The sequence below is a fragment of the Delphinus delphis genome, chromosome 10 (assembly GCF_949987515.2).
Source record: "Delphinus delphis chromosome 10, mDelDel1.2, whole genome shotgun sequence".
Lineage (NCBI taxonomy): Eukaryota > Metazoa > Chordata > Mammalia > Artiodactyla > Delphinidae > Delphinus > Delphinus delphis.
Window position 1 is genome coordinate 98,573,984 of NC_082692.2, and position 12,135 is coordinate 98,586,118.

Below are 12,135 nucleotides of genomic sequence, written 5' to 3' on the forward strand. Positions count from 1 at the left end.
TAAGAGAAAACACAGACAGAAGTGATGGAGCCTGGGAGGTCTCAAGGTGTCAGAGGAGAGTCCAAGAGGACTCTGAGTGACAGGGAGGATAGTGAGGTTGTAAAGCAAACAGTAAATTTCTTCTTTTTCAGAGACAAGAAGGAGGTGAGTAAAATCAGAGGCGTATGATAGAAAAATGAACGACATTCACAATCCTTGTCTTCCTTGTAAGATAGAAAAGATCACCTCCTGAGAGTAAGGATTTGGAAACTTGTTCAAAGGCAAAGAAACAAAAGTTTGGGACAGACTGACAGGAAAAGGTTTGCTGAACTCACAAGAACCCAGTTACATTCTCGTCACACAAGCCAGTTTTCTATTCAGGCAAGATTTGAGTTTAAAGTCTTTTTTTGGGGGGGCTGCATTGGGTCTTCATTACTGCGCGCGGGCTTTCTCTAGTTGTGGCAAGCCGGGGCTACTCTCCGATGCGGTGCGCGGGCTTCTCACCGCGGTGGCTTCTCTTGCGTGAAGCACGGGCTCTAGGCGTGCGAGCTTCAGTAGTTAACAGCACACGGGCCCTAGAGAACATGGGCTTCAGTAGTTGTGGCACATGGGCTCAGTAGTTGCAGCACATGGGCTCAGTAGTTGCAGCTCGCAGGCTCTCGAACACAGGCTCAGTAGTTGTGGCGCACGGGCTTACTTGCTCTGTGCCATGTGGGATCTTCCCAGACCAGGGCTTGAACCCGTGTCCGCTGCACTGGCAGGCAGATTCTTAACCACTGTGCCACCAGGGAAGTCCCTGACTTTAAAGTCTTTTATTTTAAGTAAATGCCGATAAGCATTCTACTCTGTAAAGCAGTATTTAGACTCACAATTGCTTAAATTAATTGCCTCATTAAGTTGAAGGACGATGCTTTCAAAATTCTAAACCCCAAAAGATACATGTTAACATGTGCCTCTTATGCAAACTATGTGCACAGAAGCAAAATATCAAAGCATAAAAATACCAAATGACACAAAAGTAGACCCAGAATTCTAGCACGTGGAAGATTATTTAAGTTCATTCACTCCAAGCTACTTAGGTTCAAAGTAGGTAGATAAGAGATTAGGTGTTTAAGGTTCATCTACGAGGCACCTGCCATCTGCTGCAACCTTATTAATGTGACCAATTTTTATTACACAATTACTGAGTTCAGCAAAGTATTCGGAAGAGGTCACAGAGAAATAGAAGATATGATCCCTGCTTTTAAGGAATTACGACCTTGTTCATAAACCTAAAGTATATGGAATGGGATAACAACAGACAAATTTAAGAGCATAATAAAAGACAAAATATAATTTAACACTGAAATGTGTAGTGTGTTATAAAAGAGAGATCAGTGTCAGCTCAAGTGTTTACCTCATGAACATGCATTTTTTTCTCAGTTTGGTGTGTGTGTGTGTGTGTGTGTGTGTGTGTGTGTGTGTTTTAAAAAGCCACTTCAGGGCTTCCCTGGTGGCGCAGTGATTGAGAGTCTGCCTGCTAATGCAGGGGACACGGGTTCGAGCCCTGGTCTGGAAGGATCCCACATGCCGCGGAGCAACTAGGCATGTGAGCCATGGCCGCTGAGCCTGCGCTCCACAACAACAGAGGCTGCAATAGTGAGAGGCCCACGCACCGCGACGAAGAGTGGCCCCCGCTTGCCACAACTAGAGAAAGCCCACACACAGAAACGAAGACCCAACACAGCAAAATAAATAAATTAAAAAAAAAAAAAAGCCACTTCAAAGGTCTCCTTCCCATTCCTCTCTCCTGGGCAGCCTCTACTCTCTGACCTCTCCTCCTCACCTGGATCACACGGTCTGAATACTTCCTGGGTGCAAGTACCCTGTCTGATGCTTACATGTACAGTCCTGTTGGATCCACAGCCTGAGGGAAGGCACAACCACAGGTATGAGAGCCCGGGAGGGAGACTCAGCCCCGCCCAGGCAGGATCGAGGACCCCTGCTGAGGAGCGGGGAGCACAATGTGGGTGAACTCGGGAGACAGCGCAAGGCTGGCCAGGCTGGCGTCCACTTACTGGAGGAGGCAACGGGCAGTGGTGAGTCCCTGAGCAGGCTGGGGAGGTGATGTCAAGGATGTTTTAGTTTAGCAGGTGTGGGGAGGACGGTTTGACCTGCAGGGATGAAGTGAGGAGTCACGCGGATCAGCTAGGAGGCTTCTGTAGGAACCAGGTGTGAGATAAGGACCACGAGAGCGGGTACAGTGATACAGGTGGGAGAGGAGGGCCAGGGACCAGGCACTACTTAGCCACAAAAGGCCTAAGCAAATAAAGGTGGAAGATAACAGTAAAAAAGAAAAAAAAACACTTCTGACTTTTACATCTTGTACAATATCCACAGTCCAAGAAACCCAATAAAACATGTGAGACGTGTGAGTAACATGGGGGACAAAACTACGGTCACAGTATTTGATGGAGGGTCACAGTCTGCTGAGAGGGGAATGAGCATCACGGTGGTTTAGGAGGGGGGTCTCTGGACACTAACCGTGTGAGCTTGAATGAGCACAGCGACTTCCTACCTCTGTGACCTGGGAACTGACTTTATGTCTGTGTGTCTGCTTCCTCATCTGTAAAATGGGGATGTTGATATTACCTCCCTCATAGGGTGTCAGAAGTGAATGCACTTTACACGTATTAAAATAATTATGTGTCAAAACAAAGGCAAACATATTAAATAAATTGCAAATGATGGTAAACATACTAGAAAAAGGGCACTGGCCAGTACTTGAGACAGAGAAGATTCCTCTGAGATGAGAGACCTAAAGGATAAGGGGAACTGGGCTTGTAAAGGGGAAGGTGGGGGAGAGACCAAGCTGGCCCTGTGAACGTGGGGCGCTCCCACGACCACAGCGAGAGGACAGGGCAAGGCAGGGAAGTGGGCATGGGCCGGATCATGCGTTCTCTGCAGGGTGTGACAAAGCTGAGATCTTATTCTTTAGTCAGTGAAAAGTCCTTGAATGGTCTGAGTGGTTTTAAACAGGGGAGCGACATGTCTGGTTTATTTTATATCCTTTATGAACCATAAATCATCTATGAGCTTTTGCAAAAGATTACACAGCATCTGGAAAATAAATCTAAGTACAAGCCAGTGATGAGTTCCCACTGGCGTTGATAGTTTTTACAATATCGTGATCACCGAAAACATAATCACTTAAAACACTGACACCTGGAACATAGTAACCCCGTAAAAGGGAGAGGAATGTGCTTCTGGAAAAAGACATCAAGTCCGTCTGTAAGGGTTCTACTGCACTGCCACCCATTTCTGGTCTATCCATTCGTCTTTTTTTCGTGGCTGCTGTCAACTATGAATATAACTCATGGTGAAGAGAACACATATTTTGCTTTTTGGGTTTTTTTTTTTTCCAGGCAATGGTCGGTATTTTCTCTGCCAGCCCATACAGCCCATATTCCCTTCCTGAAGCTCCCTTACCCCCAGTAATACATCCTTCCAAATAGCTTAAGATTGAGAATTAGGGAATAATAGGTATCAATGATAACTACATTCTAGGGATACTGGGTGCTAATGAAAAGCTCAGCTCTAAATTTGAACACCATTATTCTGGGCTTCCACAAAGGACCGTCTTTTTTTTTTTTTCTTTTTGGATCAACAAGAGGACATGAACTCCTATCTTGGGAATAGAATTATGGGGTGTATTAGTTTTGTTTTGTTTCTTTCAGGCAAGGGAACAGAAGTTCAAGATACGTCATAGAAGTGTTCCAAGGGAACAGAATTTCAAGATACGTCATAGAAGTGTTCCAAGGTAAAAACTACAGCACCAAGCTTGGCTCACTGCACAGCTCCTCCAGTAACACTGGCCCAACTACCGTGTAACTTAGGAAAGAGTGAGAGTCTTGGCCAGAGGTGGAAACCAGTGGAGGCTGGGAGAGGCCCATTCAAACCTCCTGATGTCCCTGCCACACTGTCACTTGACCAAAAACCTGAAATAGGAAGATATCACTATCCTGGGATCCTGACGGCACGTCCAACTCCCAGATGCACACTCTTCAGTATCCCTAATTCCTGCTGGCCCTGTCCCATCACTCTATCAGGACCACTTCCCGAGCTAATCTAACTTGGCCTCAGCTAAGAAATATAACTGTAGGACAAGCCTACAGTATGAAGTATCTCACTATGGCGGGGGGGTGTGGCCTTTGGGGCCATCAAGAACTCAGAGGCTTTCACTGGGTATCTCCTATGTCTGGCAAACACTACATAGAGACTTTTCAGAAAAGAAAACGTGAACCCCCTGCCCTGAGCAACTTACACCAAATGCAGATCACTCTGTGGTCGATGTGGCCAGCTGTGGGTCTCAATGAGCTTAACTGAAATGAAATTTCATACCGAATCGTCACCAGATTCTGGTGGCCACGTGCAAGCATAGCTTCAGGCACATCAGGTAGACGTGAATTAACCTCCTGGCTGTTTCTTCTCCACAGCGTGTCCAACTGAGGCCCCACTAACTCCTGGCAACACACACATACTGTCTCTGTTAACATCCATACAATTCTCAGGTCACCCCTCTGTTCTTCATGCTCAAAACCTCTCTCATTGGTGTAACCCTTTTTTCTGCTCGCACTTTACCATCTGTTAAATCAGCAGAGCCGGGACTTTAGCCTCAGAAAACTTAAGTCTGAGCCCTATTTTAATACGTTGAACTCATTCAATCCATCATCACGGAAAGCCGATGATGTTCTAGACTTTGCTCTAAATGCCTAACACCAATTGTGGGGCCCATTTAACCTCTCTGGGCCCAAGTTCGCGCACCTAAAGAAAATGGTCACAACGTTGCCTACTTCACATGGTCACAAGCTTGGCACTGTGGATTAAATGATACACCGTCACTGAAAATGCCCAATCAACACAAGTGAGAAATACATTCACATTATGCCACCTTACCGCCTTGCAGCCTATACTTTTAATAACACACTCACATACACTGGCTTACTGATCCTCACAGATAGGATTACTATATTTTTCTACAGATGAAAAACCAAGGTGCCAAGAATATAAGTGACTTCCTGAAGAAGCTAACTCTAGAATCCAAGTCTCCTGACTCACCATCCAACGCGATTTTAACTATTTTCAGCTGATTTTCATAAAGACCTTTTGGAGAAAAGCAATTTTTTAGCTTATCTAAAAAAAAAAAAAAAAAAAAACCAAAATAAAGAATACCTTCCAGCTAGACTTCTAGTCCTGTGCTCTTTCCCCTATACCTTGAGATATATATGAAGCAATAATCTGATAATTTCTAAAGAAAGCAAAGGAAGACAAGCCCTCCTCTCCTAGGAACGTAAAAACCAGGACATGTTTCACTTGCTTTGAAAAGAAAGCGGCACAGAGTCACATGAACAGTAACCAAGGCAGGTAAGAAGATTCTCACACCAAGTCCGTTGGTGAGACTGGGACAGACAATGCTGGCAGCAATGCCACAGGATCCCTGGGGCCCCCCCCCCCCCCCCCCCCCGGCCACACAGGAATTAACATAAGCCCTGAGGACTTCAAGCTCCAAGAGCAGGTTCAGTATTCAGGAAGGATGGTTCCTACTGAGTCATGTTCGAGACAACCTGCTATTAAACTCCAGCGGATAACTCTCAAGGCTCAATGAATGATATGTGAAAACTTTCACCGCGTTGTTTGTTTTTCTCACAACCTGAAATTGTATGTCACACTCTTAAACAGAAACCAGTCCTTATTCAAAATATTCCTTCAACCGCATGGACCCTTTGCCTGTCTAGCTTTCCTTATCGAGGCATGTGCCAGACATGAATTATGGACCTGTCTTGCCATAATTTGAAACATCTTACCAGATACAAGGTCAGAAGGACTTGCCTGACTTCCCCTTATATCCAATTCCTTATTTCTACACATAATCATTTCTGAAAATTCATTTGAAGGCCAAATGTCTGAAATCTGAACAACATATCTACATGTTCTATGCTTATTTCCAGAGAATTAAAAATATATCTGTGGGGCCTTCCCTGGTGGCACAGTGGTTGGGAATCCACCTGCCAATGCAGGGGACACGGGTTCGAGCCCTGGTCTGGGAAGATCCCACATGCTGCGGAGCAACTGGGCCCGTGAGCCACAACTACTGAGCCTGCGCGTCTGGAGCCTGTTCTCCACAACAAGAGAGGCCGGGACAGTGAGAGGTCCGCGCACCGCGATGAAGAGTGGCCCCCACTCACTGCAACTAGAGAAAGCCCTCGCACAGAAACGAAGACCCAACACAGCCAAAAAGTAAATTAATTAATTTAAAAAAAAAAATATATATATATATCTGTGTAAAACCCCTTGTTAGGCTTCTTTCAGGTGCTTGTCAACCTCAAGCCTAAGTCCCAGGATGAGAGCCAGCTCTGTTGGCAATTCCTCCCCCACCCTCCCAGCCCTGTCCTAGAAAACTAAAGAATTCACTAAGTTAGTACAGGGTGTGTACCCTTTCCGTAAGGGTTTAACGCCCTTCCCCCTCCCATGAAACCTCAATAGGGCAGGTCTATAGGCTAGGCAGCCATCCATCTCCCCGCCTCCCCCCCAGGGACGCATCAGGTATCAGGAACAAGGTAACCTCAGGTGTCTGCCATGAACTTAGCTCGGTCTCCTGCTCATCTCCACCTCCCATCACATCAACACAGAGTCAGCTGGGCTCAAAAACGGGTACCAGTCTGGATGGCAACCCTTGCACAAATGCTCAACTCAGCCACCTTAGGTTTTCTGATGCTAAAATGGCCCAAGGCTCCATGGGCCTCCTAGGCACCCCCCTCCCCGAGGTGGGGACTGTAGGGATGTGATATTTAGTCATCCTGATGACCCGGGCAACAGAAGCTGCCCAGCGGTGCTACCACACAGTAAGCAAGATCCTTAATGACCATAACACAGCTCAGCATCAGTGTCAGCTGTGCAAACATATGGACAGTACGAAAGCAATCGTGTGCCTGTCAGGGTCACCTGTATGGACTTAAAGCTGCAAAACCAAACTCAGGTTATAGCGTATTTCATGTCCTTTATGTGAGGCCGCCCAACGCTGGTGTAAAATTGTTACTGCTGGCTGAAGTTCATCCGTCTCCCTAAAGTGCCCCCTGGAAAGTGCCTGTATGCGGGCCCACAATGACACCACCACTCTGTCCAAAGAGGAAAAATAAAATTCACATCTGGACTTTTTGAGCAGACTACCGATTGCCACGATTTTTCAACACGGTTGTCAAACAAACAATGAACTATCCTTTTCTTTCTCATATTTAGGCTATTGGGAACCTGTCTCTTCATTTTCAATACCTCGGCCTTCTACAGCACCTCATAGGAAATAAAAGAAACTCTTTGGCCTTTCTAGTTCACTCTGGATACGCTTGTTCTTGCCATTTATTTTATTTGGATACTTAGAATCTCCTATTCAGAAGTACTGAGGTGCCAGGTCCTCTTGGGGACCTGTTACACCCAAGAATGACAGACATGGACCTGCATCACAGCCTAAGTTGGCCAACTTCCCATAATACCCAGGTCGAGCTCCCCACTGTACCAAAAGCTCAACTCCCAGCCTATTAGTAGCCTAGAAAAGTCTTCTAACCCATGACACGTTGCATCACTAGGAAGCTCTTTCATTATCAGCATCATCAAATACGGTAAATTCTTATCATTTGCAGTCATTATGTTCTATAAAGCCTCTGAGACCTCTGAATTAGTGAGTACTGAACCATGTGCCCCGGAAGAAACTGCTCCAAGTACTGATTTGGGGATACAAATAAACTTCAGTGAGGAGACAAATTCACAAATACAGGAATCCACGAACAGTGAGGATTGACGAATCTGGTTATAAGACCTGAGGCCTGAGATACTGAAAGCACATTTTACAAGGGTTTCTTCTTTTGTAAAAGAGCTACTACGGTGTAGCCCAGGTAGAAAGAATTTTTCTGATTTCAGCACTTCATGCATACACTCCTTCCTTCCTTACCTTGGCAGTTTATACTATCAAGATTTGGCAGTCTGATTTCTAACTTGTCGGGTTTTTTGTTTGTTGTTTTAATGTGGACAGATCCTAAATGACTATTGATATTATCATAGACTGATTGATATTATCCCCTTTTCTCTTCTCTTAAGCTCCCACATATAGACTTGATTAACTTCAGAGAGGCTCCCTAAAAGAATCAAAAACAAGCCTCAATCAACATACCCTGCAGAAACTTCTTAACCAAAAAAAAAAAAAAAACCTCTCTTTCACCAGGTTCCCGTAACTGCGACAGCTTGTCTAACACAAGCAATGAAGAGACTTGATATGTTAAAATTGCCACATACTGTCATCATTTTAGTTATATTAGAATTTTCCCAATGTATTTGACTCTTACCTCCTAAACTTATGACAACTCATTCTTTTATTAAGTCATACTCAAAGCTGCAAAGCAACTTTTATTATGGCTATATGACTTATTATTTTATTAAGGCAAACTAAAAGTTGCACAACAAAACTATCCAGGAGAGATACCTGGAAGAAACACAAAGTAAAATCTTCCTTTGGATTTGTTTGGGCAACCACCAGAGGTTGATGACAAGGCTGACTCCCTAAGGAGTTAAAAGGAATTTCACACGGCAGAACTCTTGTCAAATAAACCATTTGAAAGGGAAAGTTTTCATTTCATAATTGTCGTTTTGTAAGAAGTGTTGAAACCTTAAGGTAAAGTCATAGTTCTAAATCGGGTGGGAGAAGTGGTGACAACTGTGTTTTATGAAGCTCTTTCAAGTCTTCAAAGACTTTTATAAATAACATGACACAAAATACTTTTCAAAGCACACTATTCCCTGTAATTAACTCTGCGATGTATCAGAACAGATTTTATCACCCTCTTACAGAGGAAAATAAAGCACAAATGTTAACTAGAAGTAACTTTTTCTGGTCACAAACTTAGTAGGTGACAGGGATAGGACTTGAACTCAAGTCTCCAGAAATAAGCCAGAGCTGTTTTTACTACAACATTCACAGTTTTGGAATGTAGTTCATGGTTATTTATAGCAGAATTATCGTCTTAATTGTATTGTGTTTTGGTCAACATAAAGTTTAGTTTGCATTCCCTTCCAAATGGAAAGCAAAGGCAGGCTGCCCAGAAGTGTGAAAAAACCGTGGTGGGGAGGAAATTAGCCTGGGATTAAAATGTTGCCAAAGTCAAACAACAAATTGAGGGGGTTACCTCATTTCTACCAGGACGGAGATGACTTTTCAGGCAGATACATCAGGAAACACACAGAAAACGAACAAACAAACACACACACACACACACACAACTGTGTTGAGTACAAGACAACAAACTTCTGAGTATTCCTAAACCCATTATTTAAATGAGAGCACTGAGATTTAGAGACAGATGATAAAAAACTTGTTCCAAGATCGTGCCCCCAGTACAGCCTTGAGGCGCTGACCCCTAAGCGCTCTTTAAACGACCCACACTACTCCCCTCACGCTCATGCGCAGACTTAATCAGCTGCAAGCAGGAAACAATGAACACTGCAAGTCTGTGGACTGGGAGGCTACTGCAAAGAGTTAAAAGTTTGGTATGCTAAAATGGAACGCAAAACTGACCTCCAAATACTAATAGGAATTAACATTTGTTGCCTTTGTCTTCGAAAGTTCAGAGGAAACAAATGAGAGCCTTCATTTTCGTCAAGATAGGCTTGGGTTTGTAAAAAAATATACTCAAACTCTACAGGAGACAGTACCTTCCAAATAGAGGGGGCAACCAGCCGCTGGTAAAAACTAGAAGAGCCGCCTCCAACCCGCCCCCCAGGCTGCTGGTTCTTATTAACCGCAGAGAAGGAAATAACGACTAGCAAACACACAGCACCAATGATCAAAGTGAAACCGATTTTTTTAAGTCAGCTGGCTTGAACTGACGAACACATGCCAACTAAAGCGCATAAAGACCAGCGGCCCCAACAGTGCTGTCATCCTAACCTAAGAGATTTAAAGGTCTAGGGAGATGAATAAAAGGAGACTTGAAGCAAAACAAAAAAGGAAAAGACCTTTGCTTTGCGGCGAGGCCTGCACTCACTCACTGCAGGAAGAGTGTGCCGTTTTGTTTTGGAAAGGGGGCAGGAAGTATACAGAGAGGAAAGAGCCGATCCCAGCTGCCCATCCTCAGCCATGTCCCGCGGTCCCGCACCACAGCCCTCCTTTGCCGCTGGCCAAGACCAAGGGGCTACAGGGCGCGGGCACCCCCCCGGCCGGCCCCTCGCCGCCGACTCCCAGGACAGCTTCCACTCCAGACGCTAGACCTCTCCCTCCGGGTGTCCTGGCGCTTCGGTTCCCACCAGGAGCCTCAAGTTGCCCCGCAAGAACAAGCCGCCTCGTCCGTCCTTCCAGGAGGACGCCCGCGTCCCGCTCCGAACCAGTCCACCCCTGAGCTCCCCGCAAGCCAGCCCTCGCCCTGCCCCCTTCTCCCGCACTCACCGCCGGGCGGCTCTGGGATCGCCCGCCTCGGGCCGGCCGGGCCCCGCTGGGGGCAGGGGCGGGACCACGGGGCGCGCGGGACCGGGCGCACGCCGGGGGCGCGCCGACGCGCAGGCGCCCTCGCGCCCGCGCTCCCGCACCGACCCCAGCCGCTCCGCACACCCACACGCACACACGGGCGGCGCGCGCCGAGCCGGCTCCGCGGCGGACGCGAGCGCGGGAGCGCGAGGAATCCCTGGAATGAGGCGCCGCCCGCCCTCTCCCGGGCTCTGCCGGGCTCCGCCGGGCCACGCCCCCGGGCCCGCCCCTCCAGCCCAGCAGGTGGGGGCCGGGCCCAGGTGAGACGGCGGGGAGGCGGGGGCAGGGCCTCGCGCGCCCGGGGGAGGCTCATTTCCCCTCCCCCACCCGCTCCACGCCTGACGGCAGCTCGCACCTACCCAACGGATGCAGACGTGCTCGGGCGGCCAACGTCCGCATGGGGCCTGGGCTGCGATCGACCCCGGGGAGCGCGTGGACCCAGCGCACGCGGTGTGCACCGGCCTCTGACACACACCGGACCGAACCCCAGAGGCCCAGGCAGCGGGAACACAGCTTTGGTGCACACGCACGAACATAAACGAACCTCTCGTGCGCGCCCAGAGGCTCGCCGCTCCGGGCCAGCACGCCCCCCCCCTCCCCCGCACGCACACAGTAGGCTCTCGCATCCGGTGGACACAGCACACATGACCACGACAACCACAGTCGACCCGATCCATTACCCACTGTCCCTTAACCTCCCTGCCCCTTAACCGCCACGCAGCCGGCCAAGTGCCCGCGCATTCGCGCCGGACCTGCGGCACCTCCGCAGCCCTCGGCTCCAGACCCCCACGCGTCCCGCCTATCACGCAGAGCGGCTCGCTAAGCTGCCCAGGGAAGGCGCCCGGGGGTCGGCGTCCACGCCAGCTCAGCCGCCGGAGCGCCGCGCACGCCGGCGCTTCCCGTTTCCCGGGCTCCAAGCTCCACGGGCCGCCGACCTGGGGCACTGGTTCGCCCGCTCGTGACCCGCACACCCCCAGCCGCTCTGCCCGACAGGCCGGCGACCACACACGCACCTGAAGGGACAGGTCGCGCTAGCTTGGGGAAGTGAGCGCTCAGGTGCCACCGCGATCAGAACGGCTGCTGCAGCTCCCGGCTCTCAGACGCCGCTCAGCTGCCTCTCATTACAGCATTTTACACCCCGCACTCCACACACACCCCACGGGCGCACGGCAGCGTCTTTCCTCCCCCTCCCTCGCCCGGAGGAGGAAGTCCTAGTAAATGAAGTCAGTGTGGAAGGGAGGGAACCGAGGAGGAAGGGAGAGAGTTCGGGGTGGAAAGAGCCCCCTCCAGGCGCTCACACACCGGTGTTTGCTGTGTCTGGCACACTCCCGGAGTCCACAGCCCGGTCTGCTCCGGAACGTGCCCGGGAAGGGGCGGAGAGGAGGGGGCGAAACATTTCTAATCGGTGCAGGTTCTTATTACAGCGGCAGCGTAGGCATGTGACCACGAAAAGAAAAGCCCTGTCTTTATTTTTTTGCTGTCATTCTCTGGAGATTTCGGGGTGTGGGTAGGAGGGGTGGGGGCCTGATCCTCCCCGGTCCCCGGCAGCCCTTGCCCCATTGTTTTCCCATACTGCCACAATTAAGAAAACATTTGCTTAACGTGCCCAGCCG

At 48.7% G+C, this 12,135-nt stretch overlaps 1 protein-coding gene across 4 annotated transcripts in view; it reads right to left on the minus strand.

The window, feature by feature from the left end:
• VGLL4 (vestigial like family member 4) overlaps nt 1-11,650 on the minus strand; it is a 151,532-nt gene extending 139,882 nt beyond the window's left edge. The window contains exon 1 of one of the 4 annotated variants that reach the window (XM_060023064.1): nt 11,536-11,650. The gene's annotated coding sequence lies outside the window, so the exon portion shown is untranslated. Of the gene's footprint in view, nt 1-10,017; nt 10,028-10,444; nt 10,666-11,535 lie in introns of those variants that run through there. The other 3 variants (XM_060023067.1, XM_060023065.1, XM_060023066.1) reach the window with 3 other exon arrangements.
• Between the last annotated feature and the right edge of the window lie 485 nt (nt 11,651-12,135).